The sequence below is a fragment of the Bombina bombina genome, chromosome 2 (genome assembly GCF_027579735.1).
Source record: "Bombina bombina isolate aBomBom1 chromosome 2, aBomBom1.pri, whole genome shotgun sequence".
Lineage (NCBI taxonomy): Eukaryota > Metazoa > Chordata > Amphibia > Anura > Bombinatoridae > Bombina > Bombina bombina.
Window position 1 is genome coordinate 190,401,580 of NC_069500.1, and position 21,209 is coordinate 190,422,788.

At 39.6% G+C, this 21,209-nt stretch overlaps 1 protein-coding gene across 4 annotated transcripts in view; it reads left to right on the forward strand.

Moving 5' to 3' along the window:
* Window positions 1-21,209, forward strand: part of CERT1 (ceramide transporter 1) — a 341,058-nt gene that overhangs the window by 179,410 nt on the left and 140,439 nt on the right. The gene's annotated exons all lie outside the window — the stretch shown is intronic.

Below are 21,209 nucleotides of genomic sequence, written 5' to 3' on the forward strand. Positions count from 1 at the left end.
TGAATCAGAGCAGAAAGTAACAATAGAAAAAATGTATCATTTTGTATCTGTATCGCAATTCCCTTTGTTTTGAATTAATGCCTAACCAATCATATGCAGGGGTGACGGTATAAAAGACCTGACCTCCCATCTATCAGGAGCTTGACAAAGGCCCAGACCGGGCTGAAACGCGTTGCTCCGCCCACTTTTCTAACACACAGGTGACTGGAACTAATTACCAGCGTCAAGACCGCACAGAGACCCAGAGCACAGTTTGGTCTATCTGGCGCGAGTGCTGATACGGATTGTAAAAGACAAGAGGTTTCCTTCATTTCGGGGATCCATCCAGCAGTGACCTAATCCAGGACCGTTATAGAGAGACAGCTGGGACTTCATAGAGCATTTTCGGTGTAAGTAATAAGTGAACACCTTAAATTTTGGCTCTCTTCCTGTCTGTTCATTTGGATCTCAAATCTCGTTACAGCTCCGGTTAAAACATCACTAACTTCCAGCTGACGTGGATCTTCCTTGGTTTCCAATGGGATCTTTGTTCTCTATCTCGAATTAATCATTTGTGATAGTAATTGTCTCATTGTTGTTTTATTGTTATTTTATTTATGCAATTTTATTTTGAGGTTTTAGGGATTTTATTGATACTACATTGTCAAACGCCTGATCAGAGTGTTATTTAAATTTGGTTTTAAAAGTATTTTTGTGCACGATTAAGACTGTAATAAAATTTGTTTATTTTTTACTTGCACCATTACTCTGGTTCATCCTTAAGCACATCCCTTAATTTGGGTTTATTAATCAACTACCCAGTTTTTACATATTTGTAAGGAATTATCATTTCCATCGTACTAAGGTAATTTATTGTTTATAGTATACAATAATTAGAACCTTTGCATTACCAATTTAAGCTACACGTTAGCGCCAGGGGTTATTATAGTAATATCCTTATTACTATTGTATGTTTGTATTCCTTTCTGTGGAGTTTGAGGATACTCCATTTACCCAGTGGTTTATTGGTAACTCTCCCAGCGCAGGTTGATCACACCCCTCAGTACACTGTTATAGCAATATTATACAAATAGCTAAAGACACATGCACTCTCCTGAAATCATCTAGGATTTTTCACTGTAAGAGAAATAAAATTGTGGAACTCATTACCAAAGGAAGTAGTGAATGCCAATACCTTAGATACATTTAAAAATGGTTTAGATACAATTCTTGCTAGAAGTAAAATTCATGGATATGATTGCTTGTATTAAATGGGTCACCTTTTTAGTGGGATTAATTTAAGCTCAACTGGAGCTTTTTGTATGTATCTTCGATTTGTATAGGTTGAATTCGATGGAATTCAGTCTTTTTTTAACCTCATCTGCTATGTTACTTTTTAAGAAGGGATACCAAGAGAACAAAGGAAACTTGATAATAGAAGTCTATTTGGAAAGTTGTTTAAAATCATAATCTGTCCAATACATTTAAGTTTTATTTAGACTTTACTGCCCCTTTAATGGTGGTTACTGGATGTTACAGATGAGTACTCTCATGAGGTAGATCTTTCTTTTTCCAGGAACTATTCTGGGGCCAGTAAGTTCCCTTGAAAGTCTAAATTCAAATCTTCCAAGAGCTTTCTATACAAGATCAAATAAACTTAAAAAAAGACATGAAACAAATTTGTTTTCATGAACCAGAGCAACATCAATACAATACTTACTGGACTTTTATGCAATCGCTACAGCGTCCTCCAAATAAGTGTGCATGCGTGCACCAATTCATGACATCACCATGATGCTTTCATCCCACCAATCGGGAATCAAGTTACACTTTGAACACAATAATTGATGTGAATTTGCACTAGGAATGGGATTGTGACAGCGATCCTTGCAGAACTAATCATGTAATATCTAATAAAGTAACAAATATGCCATACATGTTCTAATTGGGATACAGGCATGATTCGAATAAATAATAAAAACACTATTGTTGATTGCTAATGAAACTACATTGTATCTAAACAACCTTCCTGTGAAAACCTTAACACATATAACTGTACTGATCTGTGATATCAAAAGCAGTGAATGTTTGATGTGACCTATGAAGTAATACTGGAAGTATAAATAGCTGAAATAATATATCTGCATCAACTACAAACGGGAATATAAATATTGTTCGTATATGATTTGTAAGGATGTCCCGTCTGTTTTGATAAATATGTGATAAAAAAGATTTGTATGACACAAAACAATAATGGCATATGACAATCTCTATATATGAATTATAGTTAAAAAATAAATGTATGATCATAAATGGCATGTGACAATCCTATATAAAAATAATGATTATAAGGTAGAATTGTGATACTGTTATGCATCACTACATGCGTTGTTGCTCAGGTAGAAGTTTTTCATGTCAGCACGTTTTATTCTAACTCATGATTAAAATGAATCTTTCCATTCATACATAACCCCTAATAGGAATATCATACCTTGATAAACAGGAACATTAGTTAATAGAAGTAAATTGGAAAGTTAAAATTTTTATGCTCTGTCTAAATCATTAAAGAATATATGTCCCTTTTAACATCAGGGGTGGAACTACCATTGGTGCAGCAGGTGCAGTTGCACCAGGGCCCAAGTGCTGGGGACCCGTAGCAGCCAGTATATACCTAGACATGTGTAGTGTTTAAACAATCCTAATGCAGGGGAACCTTTTATTAGTGTAGGTTGCAGGTCTGTCTATATATATATCTATTATCAAAATCATTATACAGAGCACCATGTATATTACTATTGCTTACTCATGAGTAGCCTTTGTAAGGGGCCCAAAAACATTTGCACCAGGGCCCTCTGCTGCGTATGTACGCTACTGGTTGTAATGTGCTATATAGACATGCAGACTAGGGCAGACGCATTATAGGCCTTGCTTTCCTAGTGCACTTACAACATATATCATTTTAATCTGGTGTTAAGTTATATGCATGTGAATAATTATTGACATGTGGTAATGAGTAATTAGAAAAACAAGTTCTTATTTAGTAGTTTATCCTGTGTGAGGAAACCCCTATTATCAGTGACTGTAAACTGTAAATTTAGTAATGTGCGAGTGACTAATCGGGAGTGGCTGAAATGAAGCAACCATTAATGCTAGCATCTTCCTTCAACAACACAAGCTTTTGTTTACAGTGATATGATTTAGCATTCTGTGACTCACCCTGACCATATGATCCCTGGTGAGGATAGAAGAATTGCTTATTATTCACACTCACATTGTTACTAGCTCTCTTTGCTTTAGTCAAATATGAAAGCTTAAGTACTTTGAGGGTTTAAGCACTAACTGAGATATTATCCCATACACCCTATGATCGGTTATTGCATGGTACCAGAGTTTTGTTAATAAATGTCAGAATAGTACAATAATTATTGATTCATTAGAGGATGTCATTTTTTTCCTACTAACTTTGCATGTCAATGTATTTAATCCTCCGCTTAATGAGTTCACTCGGCTTCACACAAATCGTCGCCACTATCACCCACAGAAAAGGTCATACACTTAATCTAGTGTTCCGATCTGGACTAGAAGTGTCACCATTAACTGTAAATCCAGTTACTTGGTCAGACCACCACTCTATTCACTTCTCTATTGTATCAAAATCAACCAGACACCAGCCTCAGAACCTGATCAAACGCCGCTCGTTAAAAGGGGTGACGCCATTGGATGTAGCATCACATATGGATCTAAGTAAACTAATGGGAACCTGCAAAGAGACCAGCTCCCTAGTCGGACTCTACAACAAAACCATAAGACACCCTAGAAAGCATTGCACCAACACGCATACAAACTGCAAAAACCCACAACAATGCACCATGGTTTGATAACACCATCAGAGAGATGAAGAGATCAGGCCGTAAAATCATGACCCAGAGGATAAAGCCGCTCTTACCAAACATCTAAATAAATATCAATTCAAGATGACAGAGAAAAAAAATCTTCATTCTTATCACGCAAAATTGCACTCTCCCACAATAGACCCAGACAACTGTTTAGCAAAGTAGAAAGGCTATGCAAACCAGCATGCTTGCTCAGCCTCACCAACTTTTTCTCAGGATAAATGTGAAGCATTTGCAACCTTCTTCAGAGACAAGATTTCATCAACCCGAGCCGCTATCACAGCAGGCCAAACAGTTGCACACCAGAACCTCTACAATGGAGTGCCAGCTTGCTCCAGTTTTTGGCCACTTTTACAAATGTGGATATAAAAGAAGTTAAAAGCACCATACAAAAGTTACACCCTACTACGTGTGACTTAGACCCTGCTCCAACTCAACTCCTATCTGGATGCATTGAAACACTTGCCCCAGCCTTCACAAAAACTGGAGACTTCCCAGATCCTCTAAAAGAAGCTATGGTAAAACCACTCCTAAAGAAACCTTTATTCGACCCAGACTGCATGACAAATTACAGACCAATATACAACCTTCCTTTTCTGGGGAAAATAATTGACATAATAGTGGCAACTCAACTCAACTGGAAGCCCATCTATCACACTTACTTACTTGATCCTTACCAGTCAGGCTTCAGATGCCACCACAGCACTGAAACAGCGCTAGTCCAGGTGCTAAATGACCTCCTTAGGGCAAGAGAAAAAGATGATTACTCCATCCTAATCTTCTTGGACCTCTCGGCTGCATTTGACACCATTGACCATAGGATTCTAATAGAGAGCTTACAGCACATCTGTGGTCTAGGAGGCAGAGTCCTTAAATGGTTTAAATGTTTCCTCGCTGGTAGATCAGAGAGTAACATCAGGATCAAGCTCATCAGCACCGACAGAATTGACCTGCAGAGTTCTACAAGCATCCATCCTGTCTCCCATGCTATTCGCAATTTACTTGCTACCACTGAGGGACATCATATGGCGACATGACCTAAGGTATCATTGTTAAGCTGATGAGACAAAACTCTACTTCTCCTTTGCTCCAAATACCACAGACCCAGCACGCCGCATAAACAGTTGCAAAACAGAGTTACTCTTGGTAAGAGGACCCCAGGCATCAAAAATATCCCACAATCAACCAACTGGCCTGGAGCTAAGTGGCTCTTAACTCATTAGTTCAGCAAAGGTACGAAACCTCGGAGTGCTGATTGAAGCTGAACTATCATTTAAACAGCAGGTCTCTGTAATAAAATCTGCCTTATTTCATCTGAAAAACATAGGCAGGATACAACACTTAAATACACCGGATGATATGCCAACATTAATCCATGCATTTGTATACTCTAGAATAGATTACTGCAATGCACTTTACTTGGGCCTCCCAAAAAAAGAACTCAACCGCCTTCAGACGGTACAAAACACAGCAGCCAGACTACTGACCAATCAAACTGGTTCCTGCCACATAACACCTGTTCTCCACTCCCTGCACTGGCTCCCAATCAAATGACGAACAAATTTTAAAATTGGCTTACTGACCTTCAAAGCCTTAAACAATCTAGGCCCACATTACCTGAAAGGGCTCCTGACACCCTACATCCCATCCCGCTCACTTCGGTCAACCAGCAAATCCCTCCTGTCAGTGCCAAGAATAAAGACAAACGCAGACTCCAGGGCATTCAGCCATGCTGCCCCTACCTTCTGGAACTCTTTACTGTGCGCAATCAGAGAAGCACCGTCCTTACAGACTTTTTTTTTTTTAAAAAAGATAAAGACCCATCTCTTCCATCAGGCATTTAATCCATTTATCTGACCTTCAGAAACTCCTAACTTTTAAGTCTTGTGTTTGTATATTTGTAAAGTGCTTCGAGTTTTACAGGGAGAAAGCGCTATAAACATTTCAAGTTATTATTAATCCTCACAAAGGGGGGGGGGGGGGGTGAAGAGAACTGCTCATTCAGAGCTAATGGCAGCTAAAGAATCAGAGCAAGTCATTTTTGCACTATAAAGTTCCTTTCATTTCTGGTTTGTCACCATAATAAATTCAATAAAGTGTTAATTTTCCCAACATTGTTTTATGGCCCTAAGAATAACTTCTAATGCACTGTTTAATTTCCCTCTAGTATCCTTAAATCTCTAACTGTAGTTATTCCTGTAGTCCTTTTTTTCTGGTAATCCAGTTCCTACATTTTGTGATATGTAAGCTGTTGCATTTAAGTGATTCCCATAAAAATAAATACATTTAATCCCTAAATAAACTAAAGAATTAAAGTATTTTTTGTGTTAAATGTGAGCTGAGTGACTTTTAATTGATTTTAAAGGGACAGTAAAGCATGACATTTTAAACACCTTTCCAATTGACTTCTGTTATCTAATTTGCTTTGTTCTCTTGGTATCTTTTTGTAGAAAAAAAACCTATATAGGCTCAGGTTAATTTCTTCTGATGCCTCTTGTTAAATTACTTTTTTTTTCTTCTAACCATTACTGGAGTATTTTAATGTTTAGTGTAGATGGCAGTTCTAACATGAAAAGCAGCAATTTCAAATGCAATATTAAAGGTAAAAAAGTTTTTGTAAACAATTTAATATATATTATTATATATTTAATAATAATCCAGCAGTTACAATGGGTCTTTGGGAACATTTTAGAGGGGGGATTTTCTGTAAATTTTCCCTTTTTTAAAGTGCTTTTGAAACCTTTATCTTTTTGTAGATCTGTAGCAGTGATCTTGGTATTTGCTGAAATAAACTGTATGTATAAAAATGTTTTCCGGTACCTTGCTTAGTGATAAAGGTCAGTATGCATAGGACATTGCTAAGAAGGATCTTTAGCAAGGCGCATACAATTTAGAACGGCTGTTATATTTATATTAACAGTCTTATGTTTGTGCGTCATTCCTTTATCTTACTCTGGTACTTAATCCTCTTTCCACCTACACGACTGATAGTAGCTGCTTTCCTTTTACAAACCGGAATTCTTAAGTGCTGATTAGCAAACTGGCCAACCCATACACTTTCAAGTAAGAGCCACATAGTTTTTTTTAGCGCATATGAATGCGTTGTTTTACCTATTAAATGTGCCGGTTGTGGCGTCTAAAGAAGAGACTGCAATGATAGTTTTATAGGCCTGGGCCCACAACATATACATTCTGCAAACTATAAAAGCAGCACTGGTTTCACACACTACTTGATGGTCATTTATTTACTTTTTAGACCACATACAGGAAGTTTTTGTTATATTTATAACACCAAATTCTTGGTTTGAGAGTTTTTTGTGTTTTTTTTTGGTTCAACACATTTATAGTTAAAGCAGTTTACGCTCTAGGTAAGACTATGTCAAATTTATGTTAAATGGTTGTTGTCTGAATGTTTATGTTCATTCTTACTTTTGACTTCATTCCATTCACTCTTATTATGTAGTTCCATATTCTTAGTTTCACAGTATTCCAGCATTGGGTGATTTGCCTTTTTAAAAACAATAAAAAAAAACTCTTAGTTGACCCAGCACAATTATTGAACTTAGCAACCCCCCTTGTAAAGTATTTGTGGTCGGAGTATTTATTTCTTCTACTAGATACGAGTCCACGGATTCATCCTTACTTGTGGGATATTATCCTCCTGCTAACAGGAAGTGGCAAAGAGCACCACAGCAGAGCTGTATATATAGATCCTCCCTTCTCTCCACCCCCAGTCATTCTCTTTGCCTATACTAGTAATAGGAAGAGGTAAAGTGAAAGAGGTGTTAAAATTATAGTTTTTATTTTCTTCAAGCAAGACTTTTTTTTATTTTTAATGGTACCGGTGAGTGCTATTATTTCTCAGGCAGCAGATGGATGAAGATTTCTGCCTGGAGACTGATGATCTTAGCAGTTGTCACTAAGATCCAGAGAAGTTCCCACAGAATGGCTGAGGAGTACTTGAGAAGCTTCAGTGTGGGGAATGTTTTTCATTCTACAAGCATTGAAGTATGTTCAGTAATTTTTTTTCTGGAGAGACTGTGGTATTTCAGAACTGGCTGACATAGTTCCTATAAGGGAAGGGGTAAGCAGTAATCCTACATGTAATAAAAGGGGTATTACTGGGACCTGTAAATTATGGGCTAAAAATTGGTTGACACTGGTAACAATGTTTTGAGGACAAAATGGTTTTATGCTTAGGGGCAACATAACGTTTTTATGAGCAAACGTTTTTGTGTTTGATGGCACTGGAGGGTTTCACATGGCTTACAATATTAGACTGGAAATATGAAAAACCCACATGGCTAGTTTCTAGACCGCTTTACAGCGATTTTTACTAGGCAGAGAGACATCGATATAGATGAGCGGGGCCTAATTTCGCGCCTCAGATGCGCAGTTGAAATTCTTATGAAGGCAGCAAGCTCCAGCTCCGGTGGGCCTAAGCTGAAGATTTAGCCTAAGCGGAGGGATAGTGTGAATTATCAGACCCCTGAGGGCAGGTAGGTGCAGGGGGTTGCTATCTTATGTTTCATAACGTTTTTGAGTAACGTTTTTTCCATAGAGGGTTAAGTATACCTTACTTAAGACACATATAAGACACATATATGCTAAAGTTGTGATAATTTAACATTTTAAAGCAGTTTTGGAAAAAATTGTACGCTTTTTTACTCTTAAAGGCACAGTACCGTTTTTCAAATTGTTGTTTTTTTCACTAAATAAAGTGTGTTCAAGACTTTTTGTGGTTATTACTAGTCTGTTTCAACATGTCTGACATTGAAGAAAGTCAATGCTCTATGTGTTTAGAAGCCATTGTGGAACCCCCACTTAAAATGTGTCCCTCATGTACTGAAAGGGCCTTACATTGCAAAGAACATAATTTAGGTGATAAAAGTATGTCTAAAGATGATTCTCAGAGTGAAGTGTGATAGGAGCGCCTAAAAATGTATTTCCTGCTGCTAATAAAGTTTATCCCTCAAAATAAACAGAAGTTTAGTTTGATATATAAATCTTAAACAGAACTGATCATTTCCATGCTTTAAGCGCTGCTAATTATTATTAATCTTTGCACTAAGGATGATTCTCAGTCTGAAGAGAATCAGGTTATGCCATCCAATTCTCCCCAAGTGTCACAACCTTTAACGCCCACTCAAGCGACGCCAAGTACTTCTAGTGCGTCTAATTATTTTACAGTGCAACATATGGCTGCAGTTAGGTCTGCTACCTTTACAGAGGTATTATCTAAACTACCGGGTTTACAGGGTAAGCGCAGTAGGTCAGGTATTAGAGTAAATACTGAGCCCTCTGATGCTTTATTGGCCATCTCCTATGTACCCTCACAGTGTTCTGATTTGGGGGTAGGGGAATTGCTGTCTGAGGGAGAGCTTTCAGATTCAGGAAATGTGTTCCCTCAAACAGACTCGGATGTGACGGCCTTTAAATTTTAAGCTTGAACACCTCCGCCTTTTACTCCGGGAGGTTTTAGCGATTCTGGATGATTGTGACCCTATTGTAATACCACCAGAGAAATTGTGTAAAATGGATAAATATCTAGAGGTCCCTACTTACACTAATGTTTTTCCAGTCCCTAAGAGGATTTCGGACATTGTTACTAAGGAATGGGATAGACTAGGCATTCCGTTCTCTCCCCCTCCTACTTTTAAGAAAATGTTTCCCATATTTGACACCATTCGGATTCGTGGCAGACAGTTGTGCTTTCAAAGATCCTATGGATAAAAAATGATGGGGTCTTTTAAAGAAATTGTTTATTCATCAGGGTTTTCTTCTACAACCTATAGCGTGTATTGCTCCAGTTACTACTGCAGCAGCTTTTTGGTTTGAGGCTCTAGAGGAGTCTCTTAAGGTTGAGACCCCATTAGATGATATTTTGGATAGAATTAAGGCTCTCAAGCTAGCTAATTCTTTTATTACCGATGCCGCTTTTCAAATGGCTAAATTAGCTGCAAAAAATGCAGGCTTTGCCATTTTAGCGCGTAGAGCGTTATGGCTTAAGTCTTGGTCTGCTGATGTGTCATCAAAATCTAAACTTTTAGCTATTCCTTTTAAAGGTAAGACCCTATTCGGGCCTGAACTAAAGGAAATCATTTCCGACATTACTGGAGGTAAAGGTCATGCCCTTCCTCAGGACAAGACTGTTAAAATGAGGGCTAAACAAAATAATTTTCGTTCCTTTCCAAACTTTAAAGGTGGACCCTCTACTTCCTCCTCCGCCACAAAGTAGGCGGGGAATTTCGCACAATCCAAGTCAGTCTGAAGACCTAACCAGACCTGGAATAAAAGTAAACAGGCCAAGAAGCCCGCTGCTGCTACCAAGACAGCATGAAGGGGCAGCCCCCGATCCAGGACCGGATCTAGTAGGGGGCAGACTTTCTCTCTTCGCTCAGGCTTGGGCAAGGGACGTTCAGGATCCCTGGGCATTAGAAATCGTGACACAGGGGTATCGACTAGAATTCAAGGATTTTCTCCCAAGAGGGAGATTTAATCTTTCACGTTTGTCTGTAGACCAGACAAAAAGAGAGGCGTTCTTACGCTGTTTAGAAGAACTATAAACCATGGGTGTAATCTGCCCAGTTCCAAAACTAGAGCAGGGGTTTTACTCAAATCTGTTTGTGGTTCCCAAAAAAGAGGGAACCTTCAGACCGATTTTAGAAATGCCTAAACAAGTTTCTCAGAGTCCCATCGTCCAAGATGGAGACCATACGAACAATTTTACCAATGATCCAGAAGGGACAATATATGACTACCGTGGACTTGAAGGATGCGTATCTTCACATTCCTATCCACAAAGATAATCACCAGTTTCTCAGGTTCGCCTTCCTGGACAAACACTACCAGTTTGTGGCCCTCCCTTTCGGGTTGGCCACAGCTCCCAGAATCTTCACAAAGGTGCTAGGGTCCCTTCTGGCGGTTCTAAGGCCGCGGGGCATAGCAGTGGCGCCCTATCTGGACGATATTTTGATTCAGGCGTCAACTTACCATCTAGCCAAATCTCACACGGACATCGTGTTGGCTTTTCTAAGAACTCATGGGTGGAAGGTGGATATACAAAAGAGTTCACTAGTTCCACTGACAAGAGTTCCATTCCTAGGAACTCTGATTGACTCGGTAGACATGAAAATATTTCTGACAGAGGTCTTAAAGTCAAAGATCCTAACTACTTGCAGAGCACTTCAGTCCATTCCTCGGCCATCAGTGGCGCAGTGTATGGAGGTCATTGGATTAATGGTAGCGGCAATGGACATTGTTCCGTTTGCTCGCTTACATCTCAGACCACTGCAGCTGTGCATGCTCAGAGAGTGGAATGGGGATTATGTGGATTTATCTCCTCAGATAAATCTGGATCTAGAGACTAGAGACTCTCTTCTTTGGTGGTTGTCACAGGATCATCTGTCCCAGGGAATGTGCTTCTGCAGGCCATCATGGGTCATAGTGACGACGGACGCCAGCCTCTTGGGCTGGGGTGCAGTCTGGATTTCCCTGAAGGCTCAGGGTGTTTGGACTCAGGAGGAGTCCCTACTACCAATCACTATTCTGGAACTGAGAGCAATATTCAACGCGCTTCAAGCGCGGCCTCAGTTGGCTTTGGGCAAAGTCATAAGATTCCAGGCGGACAATATCACGACTGTAGCATATATCAATCATCAAGGGGGAACAAAGAGTTCTCTAGCGATAATAGAGGTTTCCAAGATAATTCGATGGGCAGAGACTCACTCTTGCCATCTATCAGCAATCTATATCCCAGGAGTAGAGAACTGGGAAGCGGATTTTCTAAGTCGTCAGACTTTTCATCCGGGGGAGTGGGAGCTCCATCCGGTGGTGTTTGCGACATTGATCCGTCAATGGGGCACGCCGTAATTGGATCTTATGGCATCTCGTCAGAATGCCAAACTTCCTTGTTACGGGTCCAGATCAAGGGATCCCCAAGCAGTACTGATAGATGCTCTAGCAGTACCTTGGTCGTTCAACCTGACTTATGTGTTTCCTCCTTTTCCTCTCCTACTTCGTCTGATTGCCAGGAGAGGGCTTCGGTAATCCTGATAGCGCCTGCTTGGCCACGCAGGACTTGGTATGCAGATCTGGTGGAAATGTCATCTCTGCCACTGTGAAAACTGCCACTGAGACAGGACCTACTCATCCAAGGTCCATTCCAACATCCAAATATAAATTCTCTGCAGCTGACTGCCTGGAGATTGAACGCTTAATTTTATTTAAGCGGGGATTCTCGGAGTCGGTCATTGATACTTTGATTCAGGCTCGTAAGCCTGTCACTAGAAAAATTTACCATAAGATATGGCGTAAATATCTTTATTGGTGCGAATCCAAGGGCTACTCATGGAGTAGGGTTAGGATTCCTAGGATTTTGTCCTTTCTCCAAGAAGGATTGGAGAAGGGATTATCAGCTAGTTCCTTAAAGGGACAAATTTCTGCGTTGTCAATTTTACTGCACAAGCGTCTGGCGGTTGTCCCAGACGTTCAGTCTTTTTGTCAGGCTTTAGTCGGAATCGAGCCTGTGTTTAAACCTGTTGCTCCGCCATGGAGTTTGAATTTAGTTCTAAATGTTCTTCAAGAGGTTCCGTTTGAACCTATGCATTCCTTGGATATTAAGCTTTTATCCTGGAAAGTTTTGTTCTTAGTTGCTATCTCTTCTGCTCGAAGGGTGTCTGAGCTTTCTGCATTACAATGTGATTCGCCTTATCTTATATTCCATTCTGATAAGGTGGTTTTGCGTACTAAACCTGGATTTCTTCCTAAGGTTGTTTCAAATAAGAATATTAATCAGGAAATTGTTGTTCCTTCCCTGTGTCCTAATCCTTCGTCTAAGAAGGAACGTCTGTTACATAATTTGTGTAACGTGGTTCGGGCCTTGAAGTTTTACTTACAAGCGACCAAGGATTTCCGTCAAACATCTTCCCTATTCGTTGTTTATTCTGGAAAGTGTAGGGGTCAAAAAGCTACGGCTACCTTTTTCTTTTTGGCTGAAAAGCATCATCCGTTTTGCATATGAGACTGCTGGGCAGCAGCCTCCTGAAAAAATTACAGCTCATTCTACTAGAGCGGTGGCTTCCTCATGGGCTTTTAAAAACAATGCTTCTGTTGATCAGATTTGTAAGGCTGCGACTTGGTTCTCCCTTCATATCTTTTCCAAATTTTACAAATTTGATACTTTTGCTTCTTCTGGGTCTATTTTTGGGAGAAAGGTTCTTCAAGCAGTAGTGCCTTCCGTTTAGGTATTTGTCTTGTCCCTCCCGTTCATCCGTGTCCTGTTGCTTTGGTATTGTATCCCACAAGTAAGGATGAATCAGTGGACTCATCGTATATAGTAGAAGAAAAGGAAATTTATGCTTACCTGATAAATTGATTTCTTCTACAATACGACGAGTCCACGGCCCTCCCTGTCATATTAGACAGATTATATTTTTGTTTTCAAAACTTCAGTCACCTCTGCACCTTTTAGCTTTTCTTTTCTCTTCCTATACGGTTGGTCAAATGACTGGGGGTTGAGAGAAGGGAGGAGCTATATATACAGCTCTGCTGTGGTGCTCTTTGCCACTTTCTGTTAGCAGGAGGATAATATCCCACAAGTAAGGATGAATCCGTGGACTCGTCGTATCTAGTAGAAGAAATCAATTTATCAGGTAAGCATAAATTTCCTTTTTTAATGGCATTGTGGCCATAGCACTATATAAATAGGACACATCTTTCACAAACCACCTTTAATACTAAGAAACAAACTAATTTTCCTTGTATCAGTGTGCAAGTGATCTGCTGCTGACTCATTAACGTGTAGGAATGTGCTGCATAAGCTTCTAGGCTGCTGTAGGAACTATCTTGGAATTCAGCAATGAATGATTTTATTTCTTTAACATTTTAACACATTTGTACATACATAAAACATTTGTGTGTGTGTAAGTACTGCAACTGAAACATGTCAATCATTCTTTTATTACCGGTGCTGCATGTGGATTCCTTTGATGATCAAATAAAGTTTTTGGACTTAAAATAATTTCGTGCACTGCTTGGAATTTTATTTACAGGTCACATTACAAGTGATAAATTGTGATCTCCACAAGAGGGAAACCTAACTGTTGAGTGAAGGAAATAAGAGACTTGTATTAGGATACAGCAAGCTGTATATACGAGTAGATCATTCTGTCCCAGAGGGTGCCAGCTTTCCTAATTTATATAAGTTGCAATATTAAAGGGACAGTCTACAATATAATTGTTATTGTTTTAAAAGATAGATAATCCCTTTATTACCCATTCCCCAGTTTTGCATAACCAACACAGTTATATTAATAGACTTTTTACCTCTGTGATTACCTTGTATCTAAGCATCTTCTGACAGCCCCCTGATCACATGACTGTGACTATTTAAAATCTAATGAGTTGCATGAGTTGTGCTAACTCTTAAATAACTCCCCAGGCATGAACATATTGTTATCGATATGGCCCACATGAACTAGCAGTCTCCTGTTGTGAAAAGCAAATACAAAAGCATGTGAATAAGAAGCTATCAATAGAGCCTTTGAAACAGGCAGACATTTAGAGGTTTAAATGTTATGAAGTATATTAATCTAATGTTGGTTGTGTAAAGACATTATCTATCTTTTTAAACAATAACATTTTTTGTGTTGACTGTCCCTTTAAGCTGATATATTGGTAGGACAATATGTTTTATAAGGTGGATAAAGCCCGTCTGTGCCCTAAGCAGGTTTTTTACTGTTGCCCTTAAAATGAAACATACAAATATATCATTGTTGTTTGAACATTCACAGAACCTAAAGTTTTCTTTAACCCTTTGAGTGCTAAGCACTTTCCCACCTGGGTGCTAAGATTTTTTTAAAGTTTTTTATTTTAATACATTTTTTTAAACTTTTTTTAACTTTTTTTTCAGACCCCCAAGACTTACACTGTTGGAAAGGTTAGGCGATTACCTTTCCAATGGTGGGTCTTTGGGGTCTGTAGCTGCTTAGATGCCTGAGATACAGGCTTCTAAGCAGCATGCCCCCTGCTCCTATACTTAACATTGTTAAGTATAAATAAAGTTGCGCTGTGACGTCATCATGTTATTGCGCGTGACGTCACCGCGCAAAACGGGAAGCCCTGGCGATGCCTGTCAATCTACTGGCACGATCACCGGGGTAGGAGCGGGTTGGAGCCCCCAGATCTCCCTCACGATGGGAGAGTGCTAGTGACGGCTCTGAGCCGTCATTAGCACCAGAGTGGGAAACTCTGTGACTGCTCAGAGCCGTCATTAGCACTCAAAGGGTTAAAAAAATATTTTCCGTGACTTAAAGGGACAGTAAAGTAAAAATTAAACTTTCATTATTCAGATAGACCATGTGTTTAAATCAACTTTCCAATGTACTTCTATTATCCAATTTGCTTTGTTCTCTTGATATTCCTTGTTGGAGAATAAACCTAGATAGGCTGATAGGAGCGTGCACATGTATTTAGCAGTGTTTGTAACATTGTATGTAGCAGTGTTATACATAGTTGCAAACACTTCGACCAGAGACGTGTATGATTTTTTTTAACAAAAGATACCAAGAGAACTAAGCAAAACTGATGACACAATTAAATTTGAAAGTTGCTTAAAATATCGTGCTTGGTCCAATCCGTTGATTAATAACTTTGCCTTTACTGTCCCTTTAATTAAAATTTTCCCACGTTTTATATCCCTTTAAATTGGGGAAATCCCATTTAAAGCACTTCTGTGGTTGTTCTGAGTACTCTGTTCCGTTCACAGCCTTATTAGGTTGGCTGAGTAATGCTGATCTGCAGCTGAGTGCCGTGTTTTTCATTTACTTTAGTCACGTGCTGGTATCCACTTGCTGCATAGGGTTACATAATGTTTGTGGTGATGGGAAGAAGCTTCAGACAGTGCCTGTACAGTTTTATATGTTCTTTGACAAGTAGAATATTTATCACTTTTTTTTTTTACTTTTCTGACTTCATGATTTTGATGGATTTATTGTAGCCAATGGGTTAAACATCCATATTGATTTAAACCTGTTTTATTTTGTAATTATTTAACAATATATGCCATTCCCTATTTTTATAAACACCCAGTTGAAAACATATACCGTATGGCCTTTTTAATAACCTAAACGAGCCGATTTAAATAACTAGTTAGATTTTGCGTTGTATTAGAAAAGGGTTACACTTGGTCTTTGACCGATAGTAACCTGTATTTTTTCCTCTGTACTTGCTGCTATTTAGCTCCCTCTAGTGTTCAATAACTTTATTTTAAATTATTGTTTTTAAAGTGTTGCTGTCCAATTTTCTAAATCAGTGACAATTTTAAAGGGACATTAAACTACTGAGTAAAACTACAGTACAATGGTTACTACTCATGTTGTTGTTTTTCCTCCTCTGCCTGCAGCTGTCTTCAAAGTAATTCTGTTATTTTAACCCCTTACAATGATCAGTTATTGAAGCTCTGCATCTTCACACTGGGCGCTGCCATCGTGGAGCTTATATTTTATGTAACTTAAACTGTGAAAAAAAAAAACCTGCAAAACTGCAACCTTTCCGCTCTATTATGTGAGCTTAACCGAAGTGCAAGGCACAGCTGTCAATAAGCCAGTATCCTCACAGATCTAGGAAAGTGCGCTGCTGCTGTTGCAGGATGCAACAAGATGGGGGCGCCCAGTATAAAATGCAGACCTTTACCAACAGGATTCTGAATGAGTTAAAGTAAGAGAACAGCTTTAGAGAGGGCTGTTGGTACGGGAGGAACATCAATAGCGTGGTAAGTAGTAACCATGCTACTGTATTTGTACCCAGCAGTTTAACCCTTTTGCTGCTAAGCCATTTTCACATACCAGTGCTAAGCCAATTTTGAGCTTTTTTTGCTACTTGCATTTAAATAGACATGGAACCCAAAAATGTTCCTTTATGTTACATATAGAGCATACAATTTTAAACAACTTTCCAATTTACTGCTGTTATCTGTGCTTAGTTCTCTTGGTATCCTTTGTTGAAAAGCATACCTAGATAGGCTAAGGAACTGGGAGCTTGCTGCTTATTGGTGACTACATATATATTGCACTTGCCATTGACTGTCCGATGTGTTCAGCTAGCTCCCAGTAGTGAATTGCTGCTCCTTCAACAAAGGACACCAAGGGAATGAAGCAAAATTGATAGATAATAGAATTAAATAAGAAAGTTGTTTAAAAAAATGTATGTTCTATCTGAATCATAAAAGAAAAAGGTTTTTACACGTCCCTTTTGAACACCACAGTAAGTCAATTTTAGTGAGTGGCCCACATAAACTATATAAAAAAAATTTCAGCAGGCCCAGAAGATTCAGCATATACCATTAATATAGCTATTATTTCATGGCATGTGAGAGAGCTGCAGCAAAAACGGTTTTATATTTTTATATATATATTAAATTTTTTCTATTATTATTTTTTTGCTTAGATTTTAGTAAATAATATTGAAAATGGGCAGGTGACCACTATCGTTACTGTGATCATCTTATTCAATTGTCATCAAGGGTAGCCACATGTTAAATAGGGGCCTATACAGGCTGTGTTGGGGTTTTAATATAGATTAGAGGCACCATTGTGCAGTACAATACTAATAGCACTTCTCGGTGATCATTGTTACTAGACTTGTGCATTTTCGTTAAATGCCAAATGTAGAAGTAGGCTGACTTTTTTTTGTGTGATGTTTGGATCTTTTTGGAGCAGAATTTCTTCTTGTGAAAGTGAAACACACTATAAAATCTAGGTTTGCACAGAGTTTAGTATGCTTCTCCTAAAAGATCCAAACATCAGGAAAATCCACCTACTTCCGCATTTGGCATTGAACGAAATTGCTGAATGCACAAGTCTAAGTAATCACCTGACTATACAGACAAGAGAGGGACTTTTCTACTAGAAAATAAACTTTCTTCTGTTATGTGTGATCAGTCCACGGGTCATCATTACTTCTGGGATATAACTCCTCCCCAACAGGAAATGCAAGAGGATTCACCCAGCAGAGCTGCATATAGCTCCTCCCCTCTACGTCAGTCCCAGTCATTCTCTTGCACCCAACGACTAGATAGGATGTGTGAGAGGACTATGGTGATTATACTTAGTTTTTATGACTTCAATCAAAAGTTTGTTATTTTAAAATAGCACCGGAGCGTGTTATTACTTCTCTGGCAGAGTTTGAGGAAGAATCTGACAGAGATTTTTTACTATGATTTTAACCGGAGTCGTTAAGATCATATTGCTGTTCTCGACCATCTGAGGGAGGTAAAGGCTTCAGATCAGGGGACAGCGGGCAGATGAATCTGCATTGAGGTATGTGGCAGTTTTTATTTTCTGAATGGAATTGATGAGAAAAGCCTGCCATACCGTTAAAATGACATGTATGTATACACTTCAGTATTCTGGGGATGGTATTTCACCGGAACTACTGTGTTAAGGTCACTAATCCTTTTAATAACTATTCTCATGTTAAACGTTTTTGCTGGAATGTAGAATCGTTTACATTGCTGAGGTACTGTGTGAATAAATGTTTGGGCATTATTTTCCACTTGGCAGTTTTTTGCTTTAATTGTGACAGTTTCGTTTCTCTTCACTGCTGTGTGGGAGAGGGAGGGGCCGTTTTTGGCGCTCTTTGCTACGCATCAAAAAATTCCAGTCAGCTACTTTTATATGTCCTGCATGATCCGGTTCATTTCTGACAGATCTCAGGGGTCTTCAAACTTCTTTGAAGGGAGGTAAATTCTCTCAGCAGAGCTGTGAGAATTCTTATAGTGACTGTGTATAAAAAACGTTGTTTTGTTTTCTTATGTACAAATTTAATTAGTGTTGTTTTTTACTAATGGGAACAAACCTTTGCTAAAAGTTGTGTTGTTTTAAAATTTGATGCAATAACTGTTTTTCAGTTCATTATTTCAACTGTCATTTAATCGTTAGTACCTCTTTGAGGCACAGTACGTTTTTTGCTAAAAAAGATTATAACCAAGTTGTAAGTTTTTTGCTAGTGTGTTAAACATGTCTGACTCAGAGGAAGATATCTGTGTCATTTGTTCCAATGCCAAGGTGGAGCCCAATAGAAATTTATGTACTAACTGTATTGATGCTACTTTAAATAAAAGTCAATCTGTACAATGTGAACAAATTTCACCAAACAGCGAGGGGAGAGTTATGCCGACTAACTCGCCTCACGCGACAGTACCTGCATCTCCCGCCCGGGAGGTGCGTGATATTTTGGCGCCTAGTACATCTGGGCGGCCATTACAGATAACATTACAAGATATGGCTACTGTTATGACTGAAGTTTTGTCTAAATTACCTGAACTAAGAGGCAAGCGTGATCACTCTGGGGTGAGAACAGAGTGCGCTGACAATGCTAGGGCCATGTCTGATACTGCGTCACAGCTCGCAGAGCATGAGGACGGAGAGCTTCATTCTGTGGGTGACGGTTCTGATCCAAACAGATTGGACTCAGATATTTCAAATTTTAAATTTAAATTGGAGAACCTCCGTGTACTACTAGGGGAGGTCTTAGCAGCTCTCAACGATTGTAACACTGTTGCAATACCAGAGAAACTGTGTAGGTTGGATAAATACTTTGCGGTACCGGCGAGTACTGACGTTTTTCCTATACCTAAGAGACTAACTGAAATTGTTACTAAGGAGTGGGATAGACCCGGTGTGCCGTTCTCACCCCCTCCAATATTTAGAAAGATGTTTCCAATAGACGCCACCACTCGGGACTTATGGCAAACGGTCCCCAAGGTGGAGGGAGCAGTTTCTACTTTAGCTAAGCGTACCACTATCCCGGTGGAGGATAGCTGTGCTTTCTCAGATCCAATGGATAAAAAATTAGAGGGTTACCTTAAGAAAATGTTTGTTCAACAAGGTTTTATATTACAACCCCTTGCATGTATCGCGCCGATTACGGCTGCGGCAGCATTTTGGATTGAGTCGCTTGAAGAGAACCTTAGTTCCTCTACGCTAGACGACATTACGGACAGGCTTAGAGTCCTTAAACTAGCTAATTCTTTCATTTCGGAGGCCGTAGTACATTTAACCAAACTTACGGCTAAGAACTCAGGATTCGCCATACAGGCACGCAGGGCACTGTGGCTAAAATCCTGGTCAGCTGATGTTACTTCTAAGTCCAAATTACTTAATATACCTTTCAAGGGGCAGTCCTTATTCGGGCCCGGTTTGAAAGAAATTATCGCTGACATTACGGGAGGTAAGGGCCACGCCCTACCTCAAGACAAGGCCAAAGCTAAGGCTAGACAGTCTAATTTTCGTCCCTTTCGGAATTTCAAAACAGGAGCAGCATCAACCTCCACTGCACCAAAACAGGAAGGAGCTGTTGCTCGTTACAGGCAAGGCTGGAAGCCTAACCAGTCCTGGAACAAAAGCAAGCAGGCCAGGAAACCTGCTGCTGCCCCAAAGACAGCATGAACCGAGAGCCCCCGATCCGGGACCGGATCTAGTAGGGGGCAGACTCTCTCTCTTCGCCCAGGCCTGGGCAAGAGATGTTCAGGATCCCTGGGCACTAGAGATCATATCTCAGGGATACCTTCTAGACTTCAAATTATCTCCCCCAAGAGGGAGATTTCATCTGTCAAGGTTGTCAACAAACCAGATAAAGAAAGAAGCGTTTCTACGCTGCGTACAAGATCTGTTAACAATGGGAGTGATCCATCCGGTTCCGTGGTCGGAACAAGGACAAGGGTTCTACTCAAACCTGTTTGTGGTTCCCAAAAAAGAGGGAACTTTCAGGCCAATCTTAGATTTAAAGACTCTAAACAAATTCCTAAGAGTTCCATCGTTCAAAATGGAAACTATTCGGACTATTTTACCCATGATCCAAGAGGGTCAGTACATGACCACAGTGGATTTAAAGGATGCTTACCTTCACATACCGATCCACAAAGATCATCACCGGTATCTAAGGTTTGCCTTCTTAGACAGGCACTACCAGTTTGTAGCTCTTCCATTCGGATTGGCTACGGCTCCAAGAATCTTCACAAAGGTTCTGGGTGCCCTTCTAGCGGTACTAAGACCGCGAGGGATTTCGGTAGCTCCGTACCTAGACGACATTCTAATACAAGCTTCAAGCTTTCAAACTGCCAAGTCTCATACAGAGTTAGTTCTGGCATTTCTAAGGTCGCATGGATGGAAAGTGAACGAAAAGAAGAGTTCTCTCTTTCCTCTCACAAGAGTTCCATTCTTGGGGACTCTTATAGATTCTGTAGAAATGAAGATTTACCTGACAGAAGACAGGTTAACAAAACTTCAAAATGCATGCCGCGTCCTTCATTCCATTCAACACCCGTCAGTAGCTCAA